The sequence below is a fragment of the Bubalus bubalis genome, chromosome X (genome assembly GCF_019923935.1).
Source record: "Bubalus bubalis isolate 160015118507 breed Murrah chromosome X, NDDB_SH_1, whole genome shotgun sequence".
In the NCBI taxonomy this organism is placed as follows: Eukaryota; Metazoa; Chordata; class Mammalia; order Artiodactyla; family Bovidae; genus Bubalus; species Bubalus bubalis.
In genome coordinates this window covers 100,686,566-100,709,174 of record NC_059181.1, presented here as the reverse complement: position 1 = coordinate 100,709,174, position 22,609 = coordinate 100,686,566, and positions in this window count along the sequence as shown.

The window sequence follows — 22,609 nt, the reverse complement described above, 5'->3', positions numbered from 1 at the left end:
TACCACCTGTGTGTGTGTTTAGTCACTCAGTCGTGTCCAACTCTTTGCAACCCCATGGACTGGAGCCCCCCAGGCTCCTCTGTCCATGGAATTTTCCAGGTAAGAATACTGGAGCAGATTGCCATTTCTTACTCCAGGGCATCTTCCCAACCCAGGGATGGAATCCATGTTGGAAATACAATATACCATAGTGATTAAAAGCTACAGTTCAGCAGTAGAAGACCTGGACTCAAGTACCAGCATCTGTGATCCAGGCAAATGAGTTACTCTTTCTGAGATTCCATTTACTCATATGTCAAATATATATGATTATAATATATTCTTCATATGTGAAATATAGATAATTGTAATTCATTTTTCATAGGATTGTTGTGAGGACTAAATGAGGTAATTCTTGTAAAGTTCTGAGCATAATACTTGGTATGGAGACCAAATATTATGCTCATAAATAGACACTGGTTCTTGTTATTTCATGTGTATTTTTTTAATGCATCACCTTTCATTTTCTTTTTATGCTTTTCATGTTACTGACTTGCAGGAGTTATTTATATATTTAAATTATTAAAATGTTGCCATATATGCTACAGTTTTTTCTTGGTTTGTAACTGCCTTTTATTTTGGTTTATAATTCTTAATTCTTTGGCATGAGTAGAAATATTTTTAAATGATGTAAACATCACTAATGCATTTCCTTTATGTATTTGCATTGATGTTCTGCTTTGGGCTGCCTTTTCTATTCAAGATTTTATATTTTATATATATATATATATTATATATATATAAACATTCATATATATATTCTTATATTTCCTTATTTTTATTTCATAGTTTAATTTTTAATATATAAAATTTTAGCCCATTAATATTTATGAATTAGATAAGTTAATTGCATGTTTTTTTCCAATGGAAAGTTAGTTTTCCTGCTCCTGCTACTGTTAAGTCACTTCAGTTGTGTCCAACTCTGTGCGACCCCAGAGATGGCAGCCCTCCAGGCTCCCCCGTCCCTGGGATTCTGCAGGCAAGAACACTGGAGTGGGTTGCCATTTCCTTCCCCAATGCATGCAAGTGAAAAGTGAAAGTGAAGTTGCTCAGTCGTGTCCAACTCTTAGCGACCCCATGGACTGCAGCCTACCAGGTTCCTCCATCCATGGGATTTTCCAAGCAAGGGTACTGGAGTGGGGTGCCAATGCCTTCTCTGTAGTTTTCCTAATATTATTTATTGAATAATTGATTCTTGTCTTAATGATTTGAGATGCCTATTTTATTATATATGAATTTGTAATAATAGCACCCAATTGTGCATGTGACTGGTGATGGAAGTAAAGTCCAATGATGTAAAAAGCAATATTGCATAGAAACTTGGAATGTTAGGTACATGAATCAAGGTAAATTGGAAGTAGTCAAACAGGAGATGGCAAGAGTTCATGACATTTTAGCAATCAGTGAACTAAAGTGTAGTGGAATTGGTGAATTTAACTCAGATGACCATTATACTACTACTGTAGGTAAGACTCCCTTAGAAGAAATGGAGTAGCTATCATAGTCAACAAAAGAGTTCTAAATGCAGTACTTGGATGCAATCTCTAAAATGACAGAATGATCTCTGTTCTTTTCCAAGGCAAACCATTCAATATGATGGTAATCCAAGTCTATGCCCTGACCAGTAATGCTGAAGAAGCTATAGTTGAATGGTTCTATGAAGACCTAGATGAGCTTCTAGAATTAGCATCCAAAAAAAAAAAAATGTCCTTTTCATTATAGGGGACTAGAATGCAAAAGTAGGAAGTCAAGAGATATCTAGAGTAACCGGCAAATTTGGCCTGGGAATACAAAATGAAACAGGTGAAAGGCGAACAGAGTTGTGCAAAGAAAGCACAGTGGTCATAGCAAACACCCTCTTCCAACAACACAAGAGAAGACTCTACACATGGACCTCAGCAGATGGTCAATACCAAAATCAGATTGATTATATTCTTTGCAGCCAAAGATGGAGAATTTCTGTTCTATACAGTCAGCAAAAACAAGACTGGGAGCTGACTGTGGCTCAGATCATGAACTCCTTATTGCCAAATTCAGACTTAAACTGAATAAAGTAGGGAAAACCACTAGACCATTCATGTATGACCTAAGTCAAATCCCCTACAATTATACAGTGGAAGCGACAAATAGATTCTAGGGATTAGATATGATAGAGTGCCTGGAGAACTATGGACATAGGTTTGTGACATTGTACAGGAGGCAAGGATCAAGACCATCCCCAAGAAAAAGAAATGCAAAAAGGCAAAATAGTTGTCTGAGAAGGTCTTACAAATAGATGAGAAAAGAAAAGAAGCAAAAGGCAAGATGTAAAGGAAAGATACACTGATTGGAATGCAGAGTTCCAAAGAATAGCAAGGAGAGATAGTAAAGGCTTCCTCAGAGATCAGTGCAAAGAAATAGAGGAAAACAGTAGAATGGGAAAGACTAGAGATCTCTTCAAGAAAATTAGAGATACCATGGGAACATTTCATGCAATGATGGGCACAATAAAAGACAGAAATGGTATGGACCCAAGAGAAGCAGAAAATATTAATAAGAGGTGGCGAGAATACACAGAAGAACTATACAAAAAAGATTATCATGACAGAGATAAGCTTGATGGTGTGATCACTAACCTAGAGCCAGATATCCAGGAATGTGAAATCAAATGGGCCTTAGAAAGCATCACTATGAACAAAGCTAGTGGAGGTGATGAAATTCCAGTTGAGCTATTTCAAATCCAAAAAGATGATTCTGTGAAAGTGCTGCACTCAATATGCCAGCAAATTTGGAAAACTCAGCAGTGGCCACAGGACTCGAAAAGGTCAGTTTTCATTCCAATCCCAAAGAAAGGCAATGCCAAAGAATGCTCAAACTACCGCACAATTGCACTCATCTCACATGCTAGTAAATAATGCTCAAAATTCTCCAAGCCAGGCTTCAACAATACTTGAACCGTGAACTTCCAGATGTTCAAGCTAGTTTTAGAAAAGGCAGAGGAACCAGAGATCAAATTGCCAATGTCTGCTGGATCATGAAAAAAGCAAGAGAGTTTCAGAGAAACATATATTTCTGTTTTATTGACTATGCCAAAGCCCTTGACTGTGTGGATCACAATAAAGTGTGGAAAATTCTGAAAGAGATGGGAATACCAGACCACCTGACCTGCCTCTTGAGAAACCTATATGCAGGGCAGGAATCAACAGTTAGAACTGGACATGGAACAACAGACTGGTGCCAAATAGGAAAAGGAGTACATTGTATATTGTCACACTGTTTATTTAACTTATATGCAAAGTACATCATGAGAAATGCTGGGCTGGAAGAAGCACAAGCTGCAATCAAGATTGCACGGAGAAATATCAATAACCTCAGATATGCAGATGACACCACCCTTATGGCAGAAAGTGAAGAGGAACTAAAAAGCCTCTTGATAAAAGTGAAAGAGGAGAGTGAAAAAGTTGGCTTAAAGCTCAGCATTCAGAAAACGAAGATCATGGCATCCGGTCCCATCACTTCATGGGAAATAGATGGGGAAACAGTTGAAACAGTGTCAGACTGTATTTTCTTAGGCTCCAAAATCACTGCAGACAGTGACCACAGCCATGAAATTAAAAGACGCTTACTCCTTGGAAGGAAAGTTATGACCAACCTAGACAGCATATTGAAAAGTACAGACATTACTTCGCCTATAGAGGTCCGTCTAGTCAAGGCCATGGTTTTTCCTGTGGTCATGTATGGATGTGAGATTTGGACTGTGAAGAAAGCTGAGAGCCAAAGAACTGAAGCTTTTGAACTGTGGTGTTGGAGAAGACTCTTGAAAGTCCCTTGGACTGCAAGGAGATCCAACCAGTCCATTCTAAAGGAGATCAGCCCTGGGTGTTCTTTGGAAGGAATGATGCTAAAGCTGAAGCTCCAGTACTTTGGCCACCTCATGCGAAGAGTTGACTCATTGGAAAAAACTCTGATGCTGGAAGGGGTTTGGGGCAGGAGGAAAAGGGGACGACAGAGGATAAGATGGCTGGGTGGCATCACTGACTAGATGGACATGAATTTGAGTGAATTCTGGGAGATGGTGATGGACAGGGAGGCCTGGCGTGCTGTGATTCATGGGGTCACAAAGAGTCGGACATGACTGAGTAACTGAACTGAACTGAACTGAACTGAGAGGTGATGGAGAGGTATTGACTGAGACTATCCTACAGTTCATTCATAACAATTAAATTGGACCTTGGCAGTTGGAACTGTAGAAGTGGTTCACTCTCCACTGGTTATTGAGTATAAACACAATGTTGAATGACTGTGGTTAATTTCCAGAATGCCTGTACTCTTCAAGACCCATTTCCGTAATGTGCTAGACAGAAAAAATGCCCCAGGCTTCACAGAATGATAATAACAATTAACATTTATTGAGGCCTAACTGTGTCAGGCATTGATCTGATAAGTTTAAATCTATTAACTCATTTAATATTCAAAGCAGTCATATAAATAAGAACTATTACTTTCATATATGGAAATTGAGACCTTGAGAGTCTAAGTAACTATACCAAGGCCATACATCAATTGGAGGAGCTGCCAAATATTGCTTTATACTATTAGAAGCATTTCAGTTCGGTTCAGATCAGTCGCTCAGTCGTGTCCATGAATCGCAGCACTTAGTACCTTACAAATAACTTATATAGCAGAGATGTACTACTGATATATATATATATATATATATATATATATATATATATAATATAACTGATATACTGCTGTTACTAAACCAAATGTGTGTCCACTGGCCCACATGCAGTGTGTTTTGGTAAGGGAAAGTGCAGTGCTTTTTGCACAGCACCAAACAAAGAGTTCAGGGTAACTAGTGTTCAAAACAACTGAACTCCCTGATGGGTTTCAGCAAAATAGTTTTAAAGGCCAGATGAGAAGGATGGTATGTTGAGAGAGATGGGAGGAGGGTTCAGGATGGGGAACACATGTACACCCATGGCAGATTCATGTTGATGTATAGCAAAACCAATACATATTTAAGGTAATTAGCCTCCAATTAAAATAAATCAGATCAGATCAGTCACTCAGTCATGTCCGACTCTTTGCGACCCCATGAATCGCAACACGCCAGGCCTCCCTGTCCATCACCAACTCCTGGAGTTCACTCAGACTCATGTCCATCGAGTCAGTGATGCCATCCAGCCATCTCATCCTCTGTCGTCCCCTTCTCCTCTTGCCCCCAATCCCTCCCAGCATCAGAGTCTTTTCCAATGAGTCAATTCTTCGTATGAGGTGGCCAAAGTACTGGAGTTTCAGCTTTAGGATCCTTCATTCCAAAGAAATCCCAGGGCTGATCTCCTTTAGAATGGACTGGTTGGATCTCCTTGCAGTCCAAGGGACTCTCATGAGTCTTCTCCAACACCACAGTTCAAAAGCATCAATTCTTCTGCGCTCAGCTTTCTTCACAGTCCAACTCTCACATCCATACATGACCACAGGAAAAACCATAGCCTTGACTAAATGAAACTTTGTTGGCAAAGTAATGTCTTTGCTTTTGAATATGCTATCTAGGTTGGTCATAACTTTCCTTCCAAGGAGTAAGCGTCTTTTAATTTCATGGCTGCAGTCACCATCTGCAGTGATTTTGGAGCCCAGAAAAATAAAGTCTGACACTGTTTCCACTGTTTCCCCATCTATTTCCCATGACGTGATGGGACCGGATGCCATGATCTTCGTTTTCTGAATGTTGAGCTTTAAGCCAAATTTTTCACTCTCTACTTTCACCTTCATCAAGAGGCTTTTTAGATACTCTTTACTTTCTGCCATAAGGGTGGTGTGATCTGCATATCTGAGGTTATTGATATTTCTCCCAGCAACCTTGATTCCAGCTTGTGTTTCTTCCAGCCCAGCGTTTCTCACGATGTAATCTGCATATAAGTTAAATAAACAGGGTGACAATATACAGCCTTGATGTACTCCTTTTCCTATTTGGCACCAGTCTGTTGTTCCATGTCCAGTTCTAACTGTTGCTTCCTGACCTGCCTACAAAATTCTCAAGAGGCAGATCAGTTGGTCTGGTATTCCCATCTCTTTCAGAATTTTCACTCCCTCTCTCACCTGGCCTTTATTTATTTTTTTAATATAATTAAAATAAATAAATTTATATTAAAAAAAATAAAGGCAAGGTGAGAGAGGGAGTGGGTCACAGGGTATGTGATCAGCTCCTGCACAGTTCTCTAATTGATTGATGGAGAGGTAACATGGCTGTGTCACAGGGGTTAAAGTCATTAATACTCAGGCTCCAGTAGGTCTGGAGCTAAGTTCTCCTAGCCATCAAGTAGTTAGCATGGCCAATTTGGTGGAGGTTTGTTGCTGCTAAGTCACTTCAGTCATGTCCAGGTCTGTGTGACCCCATAGATGGTAGCCCACTAGGCTCCTATGTCCCTGGGATTCTCCAGGCAAGAATACTGGAGTGGGTTGCCTTTTCCTTCTCCAATTCATGAAAGTGAAAAGTGAAAGTGAAGTCCCTCAGTTGTGCCTGACTCTTAGGGACCCCATGGACTGCAGCCTATCAGGCTCCTCCATCCATGAGATTTTCCAGGCAAGAATACTGGAGTGTTGTGCCATTGCCTTCTCTGTGGTGGAGGTTTAGGACGGGTAAAATAAGTCAGGAAATGTGCATCAGATACTTTTATCTATATACCTCAAAGAGGAGCTAAGGCAAAGGACTTATGGAGGTAGGGCTTTGCCCCAGGAAGGCTCCATAGGGTCCTGCTCAGTTACACTCCAGATAGGTCAAGTGACTTGCTGAGGATTACCATTTAAATTGGGGGGAAATCTAGAATTATAACCCTGGTATCCTGCATTTTCCGTCCTTCCCTCAGTCCCTGTTGCCTATGGACAAGATAATTGCTCTTATCTCTCTTTCTCTTATTTCATAATATGAAGTTGGGGTTTCTACCGGTAGAAAATAGTAAAGTCAGATGATACAATTTCTGCAAGTAGAAGAACTTTTGATACCAACCAGCAAGTAATAAGAAGTGCTATAAGATAAGTGCAATTAGTACTGGAAGGTTTTGAAGGCCAAAGAGTTTACATGTAAATGGAGGATCCAGAGAATTCTCATGAATAGATGGTACTTAAGTTGGGGGACTTCACAGCAAGGTCCCACTTCACTTTAGGAATCTTAAGTAAGAAGCAGTGCAGAAAATTCCATAGAGCTGGTAGAAAGGCAGAAAGTGGATAAATCAGTTCTGAAGCTATCAGAGTAGCACAAGCATGAGGTAATCAGGGACAGTGGGAGTAGAAGAGAAGTGATAGGGTTGACAGATGTGGCAGAGGTCAAGAACTATCATTACTTGTCAAGTGTCTGCCCAGAGGGGTGATGGAGAAGTTGAAACCAAAAATGTCTCCTAGATTTTAAATCTGAGGCAAGAATAGACAATGGATTAAAGACAATCTCTTTAACAAGTGGTGCTGGGAAATCTGGTCAACCACTTGTAAAAGAATGAAACTAGAACACTTTCTAACACCATACACAAAAATAAACTCAAAATGAATTAAAGATCTAAACATAAGAGCAGAAACTATAAAACTCCTAGAGGAGAACATAGGCAAAACACTCTCTGACATACATCACAGCAGGATCCTCTATGACCCATCTCCCAGAATATTGGAAATAAAAGCAAAAATAAACAAATGGGACCTAATTAACCTTAAAAGCTACTGCACATCAAAGGAAACTATTAGCAAGGTGAAAAGACAGCCTTCAGAATGGGAGAAGATAATAGCAAATGAAGCAACTGACAAACAACTCATCTCGAGAATATACAAGCAACTCCTACAGCTCAACTCCAGAAAAATAAATGACCCAATCAAAAAATGGGCCAAAGAACTAAATAGACATTTCTCCAAAGAAGACATCCAGATGGCTAACAAACACATGAAAAGATGCTCAACATCACTCATTATCAGAGAAATGCAAATCAAAACCACTATGAGGTACCATTTCACACCAGTCAGAATGGCTGCGATCCAAAAGTCTACAAGTAATAAATGCTGGAGAGGGTGTGGAGAAAAGAGAACCCTCTTACACTGTTGGTGGGAATGCAAACTAGTACAGCCACTATGGAGAACAGTGTGGAGATTCCTTAAAAAACTGGAAATAGAACTGCCTTATGATCCAGCAATCCCACTGCTGGGAATACACACTGAGGAAACCAGAAGGGAAAGAGACACGTGTACCCCAGTGTTCATCGCAGCACTGTTTATAATAGCCAGGACATGGAAGCAACCTAGATGTCCATCAGCAGATGAATGGATAAGAAAGCAGTGGTACATATACACAATGGAGTATTACTCAGCCATTAAAAAGAATACATTTGAATCAGTTCTAATGAGGTGGATGAAACTGGAGCCTATTATACAGAGTGAAGTAAGCCAGAAAGAAAAACACCAATACAGTATACTAACGCATATATATAGAATTTAGAAAGATAGTAACAATAACCCTGTGTACGAGAGAGCAAAAGAGACACTGATGTATAGAACAGTCTTATGGACTCTGTGGGAGAGGGAGAGGGTGGGAAGATTTGGGAGAATGGCATTGAAACATGTAAAATATCATGTATGAAACGAGTTGTCAGTCCAGGTTCGATGCACGATACTGGATGCTTGGGGCTGGTGCACTGGGACGACCCAGAGGGATGGTACAGGGAGGGAGGAGGGAGGAGGGTTCAGGATGGGAAACACATGTATACCTGTGGCGGATTCATTTTGATATTTGGCAAAACTAATACAATTATGTAAAATTTAAAAATAAAATAAAATTAAAAAAATAAAAAATAAAAAATAAAAAGACAATAGTAATTAAAAAATAAATAAATAAATAAATAAATCTGATTGAGCATTAACAGAAACAGGAAAATCAAAAGAAAACAGTGATTTGGAAGGGGGGAGGATGAGCCCAATCAATAGTGCAGGCAGGACATCTTAGGGGAAATGTCCATCATAAAGCTAGTACCCAGGAATGAGGTGGAGTTTGCCATCGATATTTGGGGGACATATTCATGGGAGTGGATAGGATTTCCAAGATGAGGGTAGGAGCTTGACTTAGGTGTGGGAGAGGGTGTGTCAGAACAAGAGCATAGATAATCAAACCTTGGCAAACATGACACAGTGCTATTTTTTATTAAAAAGAAAAAGCAAAACCTAAGAGGTTTCTATTGATTTATACTTTGAAAACGTATCACATACATGCTCTTTTGTACTCCCAGAACTCCTGTCTGACACAGTATTACATGCTTTTTACAGGTGCAGCTAATAAAGGATTCTGTGACTCCCAAGCTGCAATTTAGTCATTTCACTACTCAACACTACCAACTAGCTGCTTTTTATATCCTGGATACCTTTATAAAACCTTCTTCTCCTTTAATCTGACTACCACAGGCTGCAGGTTAGTCTAGGAACTCTTCAGTATTGCTCTTTGACTAAGGGCCCTAACCCAAGACAGAATAGCTAAGTATTATTCTCAGCCTAGTCATACACAGTCATTTATGTCTTTCAAGAATTATTTATTGAGAACAAGTTGAGGGACAAGGATTGGAATCAAACAAAAGGGATATGGACTTTTAATTTTTCACATCTGGGTCTTAATGTAATTCAGAATTATTGTCTCAGAGTCAAGCATTTGGAGCTGAAGTTGTCGAACCTCCTCTGGCCTATCAAAAGAAAAGGCCCTGTGCTTTTGGTCACTTTGTGAAGGAGCACTATCTTTGCATTTTACACAGTAGAATCAGAGCCAGCCTTTGGCAATGATGTGAAAAATAAGTCATTGCACAGAACTCCCCCTCTTTTTGGTAGACTTCCTTTTTTCCTTTGTACTTGGTTCTTATCTGCCCAATATCCCATACTGTAACCCTTGAAAGTATTCTCTCATCCTGACCTCTGAGGGAAATGGGAACATATATTTCCTTGCTGTGTAAATTAGGAAGAAACAGAGTAGGGTATTTCAAGGTTATATGTTCTATGGGATTTAAAGGACATTTTGTTTAGTTTTTAGTTAAAATTGAGTTTTTGAAAGAAAACCAGTTATCCCTGGAAGCTATGTTCTATGTAATAGAAGAGAAAGAATGTTTAACTTGGTAAGCAATTCTTAGTTAATGTGGGAGAAATAGACCAATAAAGAAGACAGAGGAAGCAAAATAAATTAGTTTGAAGATGCCAGTACCCTAATTAAAATAAAAACCATTAAGCAATCAAGTATATAGTAAAATTGACTTTTCATTTGGTGATTATGTTGTTCACCCTTTTAGTTACATAAATTGACACTGATATGTGGCCTCAATATATGTTGACTTCCTATATGGTTTGTGATAGATGTCTACATGGTCAAATTTAGCCTGTTGCTGATTAAAGAATCCCTACATGGGTTTTGTATGCAAGGCAAAAATTCTTAGAGAAACTAAGAGATTTATTTGGTACTTGAATCCTGGTATTAAAGAATCCTATACTTGATGTGTTTCTTAAAATAATTTGTAAGATAATTAAAGTATCTGAAGTAGTATATGAAGTGTGAAATAACAAATATAACATTTATTTGCTGTCTTAATATAAATTGATCTCATTTATTTGTATAGAAAAGGTATTTAAATACAAATTATGAATATAAATACCAATATTATGATAAGATAAATGGTAAATAAAAGGAGTAATATTTCAATTTCTGAAGTACATTTTTATTTTAAACCCCATTATAATTGGGCTTCCCTGATAGCTCAGTTGGTAAAGAATCCACCTGCAATGCAGGAGACCCCAGGTCAATTCCGGCATTGGGAAGATCCCTTGGAGAAGGGAAAGGCTACCCACTCCAGTATTCTGGCCTGAAGAATTCCATGGACTGTATAGTTCATGGGATCACAAAGAGTTGGACACAACTGAGTGACTTTCACTTCCATAATTTCATTATCTTACTGGCAATCTGCCAAGAATATCAATTTTATTTTTATATGATTATTCACAAACTGAATGTGAATATTCAGGGTGTTCCTCTTAAATACTCAGTATTCCATAATGGATAAAGTAAAATGGTATACTTCAGCCAAAGAGTGAATTACCTAAGGACTGGCCTTCATGAGCTCATGAAATTTGACTTTACTTGTTGGGAGTGGACATAGGAGATTAGGGACACAAAAGAAAATCTACTAATATCATATGAGAGTAGCAGACATTTAGTCTCTATACTTTTTTCTTTTTCATATTTTGTTTAAAAGATAAACTCAATAAAATGTTGGTTAAATGGATAAATAAATGGAAATCAAAATTCAATGATTCTCAACATTTTCCCCACCTTAACACCCTGGAAGTTTATTCCAAGCTCTCATCAGCAACAGTGGGTTGAGGAGAAATTTTCAACTAGACAGTGAAGCATATCCTAAGAGAGGGAGGTTAGAATTTGGGTTGAGACATGAAGGGTGTTGTGCAGTGTGTAATTTGAGAAGGTTCCCTGGGTAATTCTGATATATGGACCCACCTGAGTAGAAAAATCTCTGGCTTAGACAATTCTCAGTGACAAATTAAAAGGAAACTGATGTTTGCAGGATTTTTAGAATCCATATTCTTTTAACATATGGAAATAGATAGGAACTTATTATTATAATGGGTTTCAGTTACACTGGGATTGTAATTTGATACTCATCCAGTACAGATGCCAGTAGAGGGTTTGGCAACACTTCGGAGAGTTTAGATAATTTACTCAATAATTTATCTGAAACCTTGCTGTTGCTGCTGCTGCTGAGTTGATTCAGTCGTGTCCAACTCTTTGAGACTCCATGGACTGTAGCCCACCAGGCTCCTCCATCCATGGGGATTCTCCAGGAAAGAATACTGGAGTGGGTTGTCATGCCCTCCACCAGGGGATCTTCCCAACTCAAGGATTGAACCTGCATCTCCTATGCCTCCTGCATTGGTAGGTGGGTTCTTTACCACTAGCGCCACCTGGAAAGACCTATCAGAAACCCTTGCTTGGTTGATTGGTTTTAGTCACTAAGTCGTGTCCGACTCTTGCGACCCCATGGACTGTGGCCCATCAAGCTCCTCTGTCCACGGGGATTCTCCAGGCAAGAACACTGGAGTGGGTTGCCATTTCCTTCTCCAGGGGATCTTCCTGAACCAGGAATTGAACCCGGCTCTCCTGCATTGCAGGCAGATGATTTACTGACTGAGCTATGAGGAAAGCCCCATCGGAAACCCTACTTGCTATTATATATATTTTTTAAATTTTACTTTATTTTTAAATTTTACATAATTGTATTAGTTTTGCCAAATATCAAAATGAATCCGCCACAGGTATACATGTGTTCCCCATCCTGAACCCTCCTCCCTCCTCCCTCTCCATACCATCCCTCTGGGTCGTCCCAGTGCACCAGCCCCAAGCATCCAGTATCGTGCATCGAACCTGGACTGGCAACTCGTTTCATACATGATATTTTACATGTTTCAATGCCATTCTCCCAAATCTTCCCACCCTCTCCCTCTCCCACAGAGTCCATAAGACTGTTCTATACATCAGTGTCTCTTTTGCTCTCTCGTACACAGGGTTATTGTTACCATCTTTCTAAATTCCATATATATGCGTTAGTATACTGTATTGGTGTTTTTCTTTCTGGCTTACTTCACTCTGTATAATAGGCTCCAGTTTCATCCACCTCATTAGAACTGATTCAAATGTATTCTTTTTAATGGCTGAGCAATACTCCATTGTGTATATGTACCACAGCTTTCTTATCCATTCATCTGCTGATGGACATCTAGGTTGCTTCCATGTCCTGGCTATTATAAACAGTGCTGCGATGAACACTGGGGTACACGTGTCTCTTTCCCTTCTGGTTTCCTCAGTGTGTATTCCCAGCAGTGGGATTGCTGGTTTTGAATGATTCATACACAAAGTACACAGAAGTTTTACTTTTAATTCCGTGTGTGTGTGTGTGTGTGTGTTTGTGTGTGTATTCATCTGAAATCTCTTGGTAACCTCAGATTTTTTCAAGTCAGCCTGAAGGCTGTGATCTAGGACTTCATTATCATGTCACGAACAAGAAAATATAAATGAACAGAGAGGTGAGGAGCAGTCAGAGGTTAAAACCAGGAGGCATCACTAGGAGATGGAGAGTAAATTTGGCCTAGGGTGAGCTAAGCAGAGCAACCCTATTCTTTTGTGAGAACTCAAAAGAGGCTGACTGATCTAGGGGTGATAAAATAAGTGGTCAGCAGAATTGGAATAATGATGTCTAATTGCTGATACCTTAGTAATTCATGTTGATTTTTTGTGAATAAAATATGAATTGTTCAACAAAAATAAAACTTTTTTTCCTTTTGTTGTTTTCTCCACTGAATTTTCAATGCTAAGGCATTATCCAAGAAAGAATAAAAGATTTGTTCCTCCACCTTAACAGTAGGAGTAGATGGGTTCTGTAAGAATGCACTAAAAGCATCCTTGTACCTTAATTCGAAGACAGAAGATGCCTGTCTGCCACAATTTTGAGTAAAGAGTTGTGTATCACATTAGGCTATTACTGCTCCCTGGTGCTGGGTTTATGCAATTCAATCACCTGCAAATGTTTTCTATGTTCTGCAACCAGCCTCTCAGGTTTGATTTGGTTTTGTATAAATTTTCAAATGACAGCACCTTAAGCAAACATTCATGTTGCACATATTCATAGGAAATCTGTTTTATAGACAACTCTAAAAAATCAGAAGGTTTTCCAACTTTCTTATTACTAAGTTGTTGACAGATGGATCATTCAACTGACTTTTAAATATGAAGATGAATGACCAAGAAGTCAAGCTATTTGTCCAATATTTATGAGCAGTAACCTCCTTGTTTGGGTAAAGAAATGACCATTTGCTTCCCCAAATGAGTCAGGAAATGGCTGAGGGGTGCAAAGATTAGCAGGGTATTGCATAATACTGTTTGCAAACTGCTAAGGATAGATGTTCATTTTAGGGCATCAAGTCCTATGAGTAGCCTTGGACCACACTACCTAATGTGTGAACAAAACTGCTAAATAAATAGCTAATATTTTTGATCACTTGTATTATTTCTTTTAAACTTTACAATTTGGGATTATTATTATTTCCACTTCCACTAAGAAAGTGAATCTTACAATGATTAAATAATGCATTCCCTTTGCAGAGATATATAGTAAGGAAGCCAGATTTTTCAATTTGGGCTTGTCTGACTGCAAATTCAGCATTTATTACCCACCACACTGGAGTTGTTCTTATGAACCACAAAAAGAGTAAGGCCAAGGTCAACTTGATACATTTGTCCTTCTGTGGCTTTCTGGTATTCATCAGTGGTTGAATAAGTTGTAAGGGACAAGTAAGGTGGAAAAGAGTTTAATTTCAAGAACAAAGTGATGTACCCTCAGTGAGATGATTGTACCCTGCATTTATTACATGTGAATTTATTTCTTTTTTTTTGATTGTTAACATCTCACTTCCTTTTTCATTTTTATTTATTTTTTTAATTTTTTTTTTTTTTACTTTACAATATTGTATTGGTTTTGCCATACATCAACATGCATCCGCCCTCTGTCCTGAAGAGCAATGACTACAGGAAAACTTGCATTTTTCAGAACGTGCCTGTACTGATGAATCAGTGCTGTTGATGTATTTCAAAAGACCTTCTGAGATAGATTTTTAAAATATTTTTTCTATGCAGCCAGTATAAAATCAATCAGCGAGTCCATGATGAATCATGAAACACATTTGTTGACAAATAAAACCTTGCATTCATTGTCAATCAATCCAATTGTACCACCACTGTTTCAATTGCCAGCTGTGAAATATTACTCTGAAACATGGAATTTATTGTTGGAAAAAGCCAGTATCAATCTAGTTGTCCTGCAGCAGGTACATCTTGCTATTCAGCAAGTATATCCAGCTGTATTGATTCTAAGTATATATTCATCTTAGCCTTAAACTCATTTATGCTACCTACTCTGAGTATATTATATATTGTTCTGTTCCCAGTTCTAATATCTTTCTTGGAGATGGAACCTTTTCTAAATTTAAAAATAGCCTACAGTTTTCCTCCTATGACATCCAGACCTGTATTTTCCATATATATTTTAAAAACTAATAAACACTGATTCATGTACTAGATTTTTGGGTCAATTTAAATTTGGTAGATTTTAGCTAAAAGAAAGAAGTAATAAAATGCTCCAAGGAAAGCACTGAATGAAATAAAAATTTGAATTCAGGGCTTTGAAGACAATTAATTGAGGAAGAACTAATCACTTTCTTATTCTCAACTCAACCAAATACATATTTTTCAAAAATAGTGGATTTCTAATAAGAGTATAAACATTTCCCAGTATATGAAGAGACTGTTTTTGCTGCCTTTGTAAAATATCAGTTCAACTAACATTCAAATCTGACATAAAGAAGAAGTGGATGAGTGGTTAATGCTCTATCATCAAGAATATTTGGGTATGATTTTAGAAAATAAGATGGTATCATGTATAAATTTCATGGATTTAACTTTCAGAAAATGGGAGTGTAAAGGAGTGTACAGAACCAAAATAATGCTAACCATGATTTCACCTTTTTGTATAGGCTGCAGGAGGCATGAAACACCTTACAGTGACGTCATTTTTGCACTCCAGTGATTATTGTGGCAGATAACTGAGAGTTCTTAAAAAGTCATTTTTGCCTCTGTTTTGTGGTTACTTTCACTAATTCTTGCAGACATTTTGTTTACAAAACAATTTCAGCATTAGTCTAATATTAGATACTTGATGGCCAGTTTTCTTGAGATTCACAAAAGGCAGAGACACTAATTTTTGTGTTATCTGTCTCTATTAGAACTGAAGTAGATTGGTCACAGAAAAGCAGATTTGCCACATGACAAGGAATATTATTGTACATTGCAAAGTTTACTTCAAGTGCTTTAAATCTGAAGATTATGGAAATGCTAAGCCCATATGAGAGTTGCCACTAAAGGCCCCCATTGGTATGGTACCTAGAAACTATGAATTCAACAAACAATGAAATAATTTGGTGAATTGAAATGTCTGATCTGACATATAAAGAGGCCTCAGTTATTTCTACTTGATTGTATTCACACAAATTCCATATTTAGTCCTCATTGTCTACCTTCTTTCCTGTATATTTTCATTTTCTAATAGAATTTTGCCAACACTTCTAAAAATGAACACTCTAAAAGGAAACCATCATTGTTCTCCCAGGTAGTAGTTATTAAAAATATACTTGACCTGTTGATTGCACAAATTTCTCAATCTGTTAGGTTGAAAATCTTGGGAGTCATCATTTAACATCAGACTTTATTACCCATTACTATTCTCTTAACCCACCTTTCACTCTTCACCATATATCCTTTTCTATCCTAATTTGTCAGCTGACTCCCTAATCATTCTTCGTGGCTAAGCTCAAACTTTACCTCTCCTGAGAGTCTTTTCTAATGTTCTCCATGACCATTATCAGTTGGATGTCTTCTGTGTTTTACTATAGTACCATGAGCATACCTGAGTAATAGTACTATAGTCACTGTGGTATTGCAGCAGTGGGTCTGCTATATAGTTTTGCCTAGTAAATGCTTGTTAAGTGATTACATGTGTTGGCTTTTTCCCTTTAATGGCATTGTAGTTGTATGTACAATGACATGTCTTAACAACCAAACTTAATGAGAACACTAATCTTTGTGGAAGAATAGATGTTTGGTAGCCAGTGTTTCTGGAGAAGGCAATGGCACGCCACTCCTGTACTCTTGCCTGGAAAATCCCATGGATGGAGGAGCCTGGTAGGCTGTAGTCCATGGGGTCGCTAAGAGTCGGACATGACGGAGCGACGTCCCTTTCACTCTTCACTTTCATGCATTGGAGAAGGAAATGGCAACCCACTCCAGTGTTCTTGCCTGGAGAATCCCAGGGACGGGGGAGCCTAGTGGGCTTCCATCTATGGGGTCACACAGAGCTGGACATGACTGAAGCGACTTAGCAGCAGCAGCAGCAGCAGCCAGTGTTTCTCTCTGTGTTGTTAAGGGTATAGCTTGGGTAAGTGATTGTGGAAACAAGTGTTGAAGGAATTTTGACAACTGTTAGACAAAAGTAATATCCCCTATATTCTGTGGAGAACAGCCTTAATGTTGAATGACTGAATCTACAACAATGGTCATGCTGAAATTTGTAACAGACAATGCCTAAAATGGGAGAAAGACAATTTATCCTGTATACTTTTAAACATCTGGCATTATCTACATTTACTGAATCACCATTAAGAATATAATGGATGAAAATCTTCATAGTTCATTAACAGAATTATTGCTCTTGGACAATAGATCTCTACACATTTTCATCATTCAGTCAAAGCCAATGAGCATCTCAGACATTTTCAAAATTTGAACAATTTTTCTTGGAGTTGTACAGTACAGGATATTTCCACTTGACATTTTGTTTCAGTTGTCTATGAAGAAAGTGACTCTTCATGCTATGTTTATTGAACTGACATTGGTGGTATCCAGTCTTCTAAGCAAAGAACCACTATAAAGGTAGTGTTAGGCTTGTTAACGTAGTTTGAAATGGCAGCCCAGAGGCACAGTGCTGAATAAATATCATAAAACAAGATCAATGAATGATATATGGGGTATTTTTCTATGTGAAAAAGAAGTATGCAGGATAAACTGATGAAGAGAAGTTATATTCAGTATCTGTCTGTGGAAGTTAGTGAATCTCATAAAAAATAGATCAGCACTTGAGTATTAAATGAAGTATTTCCCTACCTGTTATACCAAGAAATATTCCTTTTAACCAAAAAGAAAATGAAGGCATTGTAGGAATTAACTTCCTCCAGTTTCCAGTAGGAGCAAAGTCCTACCATTTATTTTTGTGACATGGAGTGACTGTGTTTTGTTTGTACATTTTCTGATGAACAGAACAAACCAGTAAGCTAAAATGGTTCTTGGGCCTCAATTCACAAAGGCAGGGTAGCTTTTACCCTAATGGTAGTACCACTTGTTGGAGCAATTGCAGTTATATTGAGCATATTATTTTTCTAGTTTCTGATATAAATATTTATCTGCCACTAGTATAGGATTTTTGCCTTTAAACACACACATGGGTACACATGTGTTTGTGTGGGTACTCACAGTTACATTCACATCGTATGTGTTAAAAAGGGAGAAACATCTAGAAAATAACTTACAAAGATCCTCTTCCCTATGCAGGGATTTCAGTGTTACATGTATACATACACAAATATGAACATACTGCAAGACAAGGAATAAGATGAATATAATCAGAACCTATTATGTAAATAAAATAGTGCATAATTAAGTATGAGTAACTTCACATACACAGATGATACCACTGTAATGGCATAAAGTGAAGAGGAACTAAAGAACCCCTTGATGAGGGTGAATGAGGAGAGTGAAAAAACTGGCTTAAAACTCAATATTAAACAAATAAAATAAAAACAGATCACATCATATGATCTCATCACTTCATGGCAGATAGAAGGGAAAAAAATAGAAGCAGTGACAGATTTTCTCTTCTCAGGCTCCAAAATCACTGCAGATGGTGACTGCAGTCATGAAATTAGAAGACACTTGCTCCTTGGAAGAAAAGCTATGACAAAGCTAGACAGCATATTAAAAAACAAAGACATCACTTTGCCGACAAAGGTCCATATAGTCAAAGCTAAAGTCTTCCCAGTGGTCATATATCATGTGAGAGTTGGACCATAAAAAGGGCTGAGTGCCAAAGAATGATGTTTTTGAATTGTGGTGCTGGAGAAGACTCTTGAGAGTCCCTTGGACTGCAAGGAGATCAAACTAGTCAATCCTAATAGAAATTAACCTTGAATATTCATTGGAAAGACTGATGCTGAAAATGAAGCTCTAATACTTTGATGCAAAGATCCAAAACATTGTAAAAGACCCTGCTGCTGGGAAAGATCAAGAGCATGAGGAGAAGGGGGCAACAGAGGATGAAATGGTTGGATGGCATCATAAGTTTGAGCAAACTCCAGGAGAAAGTGAGAGACAGGGCAACCTGGTGTGCACAGAATTGGACACCACATGTGTCCATGTTGTGGCACAGAGTTGGACATGATTTAGCAACTGCAAAACAATCAGTATGAATAAATATTCGGGGCAATTGGTTCAATAAAGAATGGTGCTACTTTCATATTTTCCTCCAAACTACAGTCCGATAAAACAGTTTAAAACACTTTCCAGGTTAAAGAAAAAAAAACTTAACATCAAGACACCTTGTCTGGGTCTCTGGAATACTACTCCTGTTCTAAATTATTATGGCTTTAATATACAGAATGATGACTATGTGCCAGACCCTGAGCTAAGCATTTAACATGTGAATCTCATTTGGTTCTTACTACACACTGGCATTAAGAATCATTACCTTGTTTAACAGATGAATAAAGTGACCAAAGCTCATACTCTTAAATATTATAGTAAACTCTTCCCTCTTTTTAGAAAATCTATTTGAGTAGTTTCCATTTCTGTGTTTTGATATGTTCTTATCTTAGGTAACTTTTTAAATTATTGAAAGACAGCTTTTGGGACTGCATTTTTTCCCTTAACTCTATATTAGTCCTTTTCTTCTTTTAACTTTTAATTTTATATTGGAATGTGTGTGTGCTAAGTCACTTTGGTCATGTGCGACTCTGCACCACCATATGGATTGTAACCTGCCAGGCTCCTCTGTCCATGGGATTTTCCAGGCAAGAGTATTGGAGTGGGTTGCCATGCCCTCCTCCATGAGATCTTCCTGACCCAGGGATCAAACTCGCATTTTCTTAAGTTTCCTGCATTGGCAGTTGGGTTTGTTACCAGTAGTGCCACCTGGCAAGCCCTATATTTAAGCATTTTAGTCGTATTTCTAAAACCTGCATTCTCATATACTCTTATAATAAGCTAGGGCCATTACCACTGTAGATAAATGAGTTGACATTGTTGATGTCCTGCCTGTTGCAAGGAATTGAAAGTCCAGCTGAGAGCAATGTTACTGCCTTGGCAGGAGCTGTCAAGATTCACATTTTTGGCCTGATGCTGGATATGTGTATACTGATGACAGTCACAGAAACTAGACATTTTAAATCATCGTTAAAAATGGGAAGAAATCATGAAGTTCTAAAAGCCTTTGTTTCCATGAAATCTACAAATAGTGCAAATAAAGTATATTTTGCATATATGAGTGCATGTATATAAAGTATCTTTATTAACAGCAACAATTGGTCTATGTGCTTGTAAACTAAATTCAGGTTATTTCATTATTTTGCATTCTGAGTAAATGGAACTTTACTGTATTAGTGTTTAATCTCCCTGAATACCTGAATAATGTTATCCTTAAGCTCAAATAGAATATAATAGATTCATGCTGAGTCCAATATAGTAAAGTTCCATTTACTCAGAATCCAGAATAATGAAATAACCTGAATGTAGTTTACAAGCACATAGACCAATTGTTGCTGTTGATAAAAGATACTTTACATATTCAGATACATTCTAAAGTAAAACAAACAAGCCTGCAGATTCTAGTTTTAGTGATAAGTATTATCTTTGATATTAAAATTTTCATGTTTATATAATGGTATTTAAAGAAATTCAAACATGAGAGTTAACTAATTAGAATACTCCATTACTCATTTTCTATAAGTTCCATTTGTTGATTCTAGAAGTAATACATTGATATCACTTGATATCATTGATATGACATGATATCTTTGAAACTGGCTTGTGTAATAAGCCTTCAGAACAAAAGATGATTTGGGGCTAATTGATGAATTAGAATTCTCTAGTCAATGAACACAAATAGCAATGGTAATTTAGATAAAATGAATGTTTTCTTTAATTGAAAAATCCATTCAAATTTCTCACCTAAAATAGGACATCTGTACCTGAGAGGCTAGTTTCTAATGTAAAATAATAAGCTTGAATCAGCCAAGCAATATATTGGAGGTTCCAGGTAGACTGGCTTGTCTAAAAGTATAATTTACTTGGGTCTTTACTTTGTTAGGGAGTGAAGACATTTAACTCTTTCCAAAGTGTTTCTTGAGTTATTTCCTAGTAGGAATTTCTTGTGAAGGAGCTATAATGTAAAGTCACAGCACAGATTAGAGACATATCAATTGTGTGATTTTGATGATGTGGAGGAGTGCACAGTGACCCCAGCAACTGTGTGAAAGAATCTAAGATTGTGTACAAATTGTCTTTACCTAAAGTCACACTGCCTGAATTCAATTATGAAACAAAAATAATAACATGAAAATGATTCTTCTGGAGTCACATTTTCATTGTTTCTCCAGGGATATTTCATTATCCTTACCATAGAACATGCTCCTTCCCTTCTTTCAAATGTTAATACCTGTCATACTCCTTGCCCAACCAAAGTCTTCTCTTTTATATGGTAAATGATCTTACTTCCTTTGACAATTCCTCAGTTTATTTTTAAACATCCATTTGGACTTCAACCATTTTTTTCTTAATAAAGTGGATGTTCAGAGTTGGAAATAATACTAACATAATTTGACCAAGTATCATTCAGTGCATTATTCGATACACTATATTTTTCCCTGAAGAAACTTAGGATATTTTACTAGTTATCTGGCCTCTACTGGTCTATGGCTGGTTCAATGACAAAAACTTAACAGAGATTTTTTTTTTAGTCCTAATATTACAGTATTTTCTCCTGTCTAGGTGAAAATTCACTCTGTCCCTTAACCTAACAAAACACCAAGGAAAGATGATCCACATATTTGTCTCTTCCTTTAACATTCCATGATATACAGAAACATTAAATGCAATAGTTCAAGGAATTAAAGATTGCTGCAAATATACCTCTTTTCAAGCTAGGTCTTTATCTAACTGAAGTGAAAAATAGCATGTCTTTTTAAGCAAATAAATGCATAGAAAAGAAGATAAAAAGGGATAAATGAACAATCAGCTTTTTCACACCTTGTGGTGCAATAGCTAGATCTCTGGTTCTCAACTCCACATACATATTAGAATCATCTGATGACCTGTTAAAAATAAGGGCTATAATTTTCAAAAAAACATTAAATGGCTTTATTGAGCAGAATTGACACAAAATTAATTGCACATATTTAAAATATACAATTTTTACAGTCTTAGCATATATTAATAATTTGAAACAATCACTAAAAATAATGTAATGAATATATCAAACCACCCTCAAAAGTTTCCTACTACCCTTTTGTAATCTTGACCCTCCTACCTTCACAGGCAACCACTAACCTACTTTCTATCATTACAGAATATCTTCTAAGTTCTCAAAAAAAAGGAATCTTTCATTAATTACTCTTTTTCTGTTTTCTTTCACTAAGCAAAATTATTTAAAGCTTCATTCATGCTGTAACCTGCACTTCAGTTCAGTTCAGTCACTCAGTCATGTCCGACTCTTTGCGACCCCATGAATCACAGCACGCCAAGGCCTCCCTGTCCATCACCAACTCCTGGACTTCACTCAGACTCACGTCCATCGAGTCAGTGATGCCATCCAGCCATCTCATCTTCTGTCGTCCTCTTCTCCTCCTGCCCCCAATCCCTCCC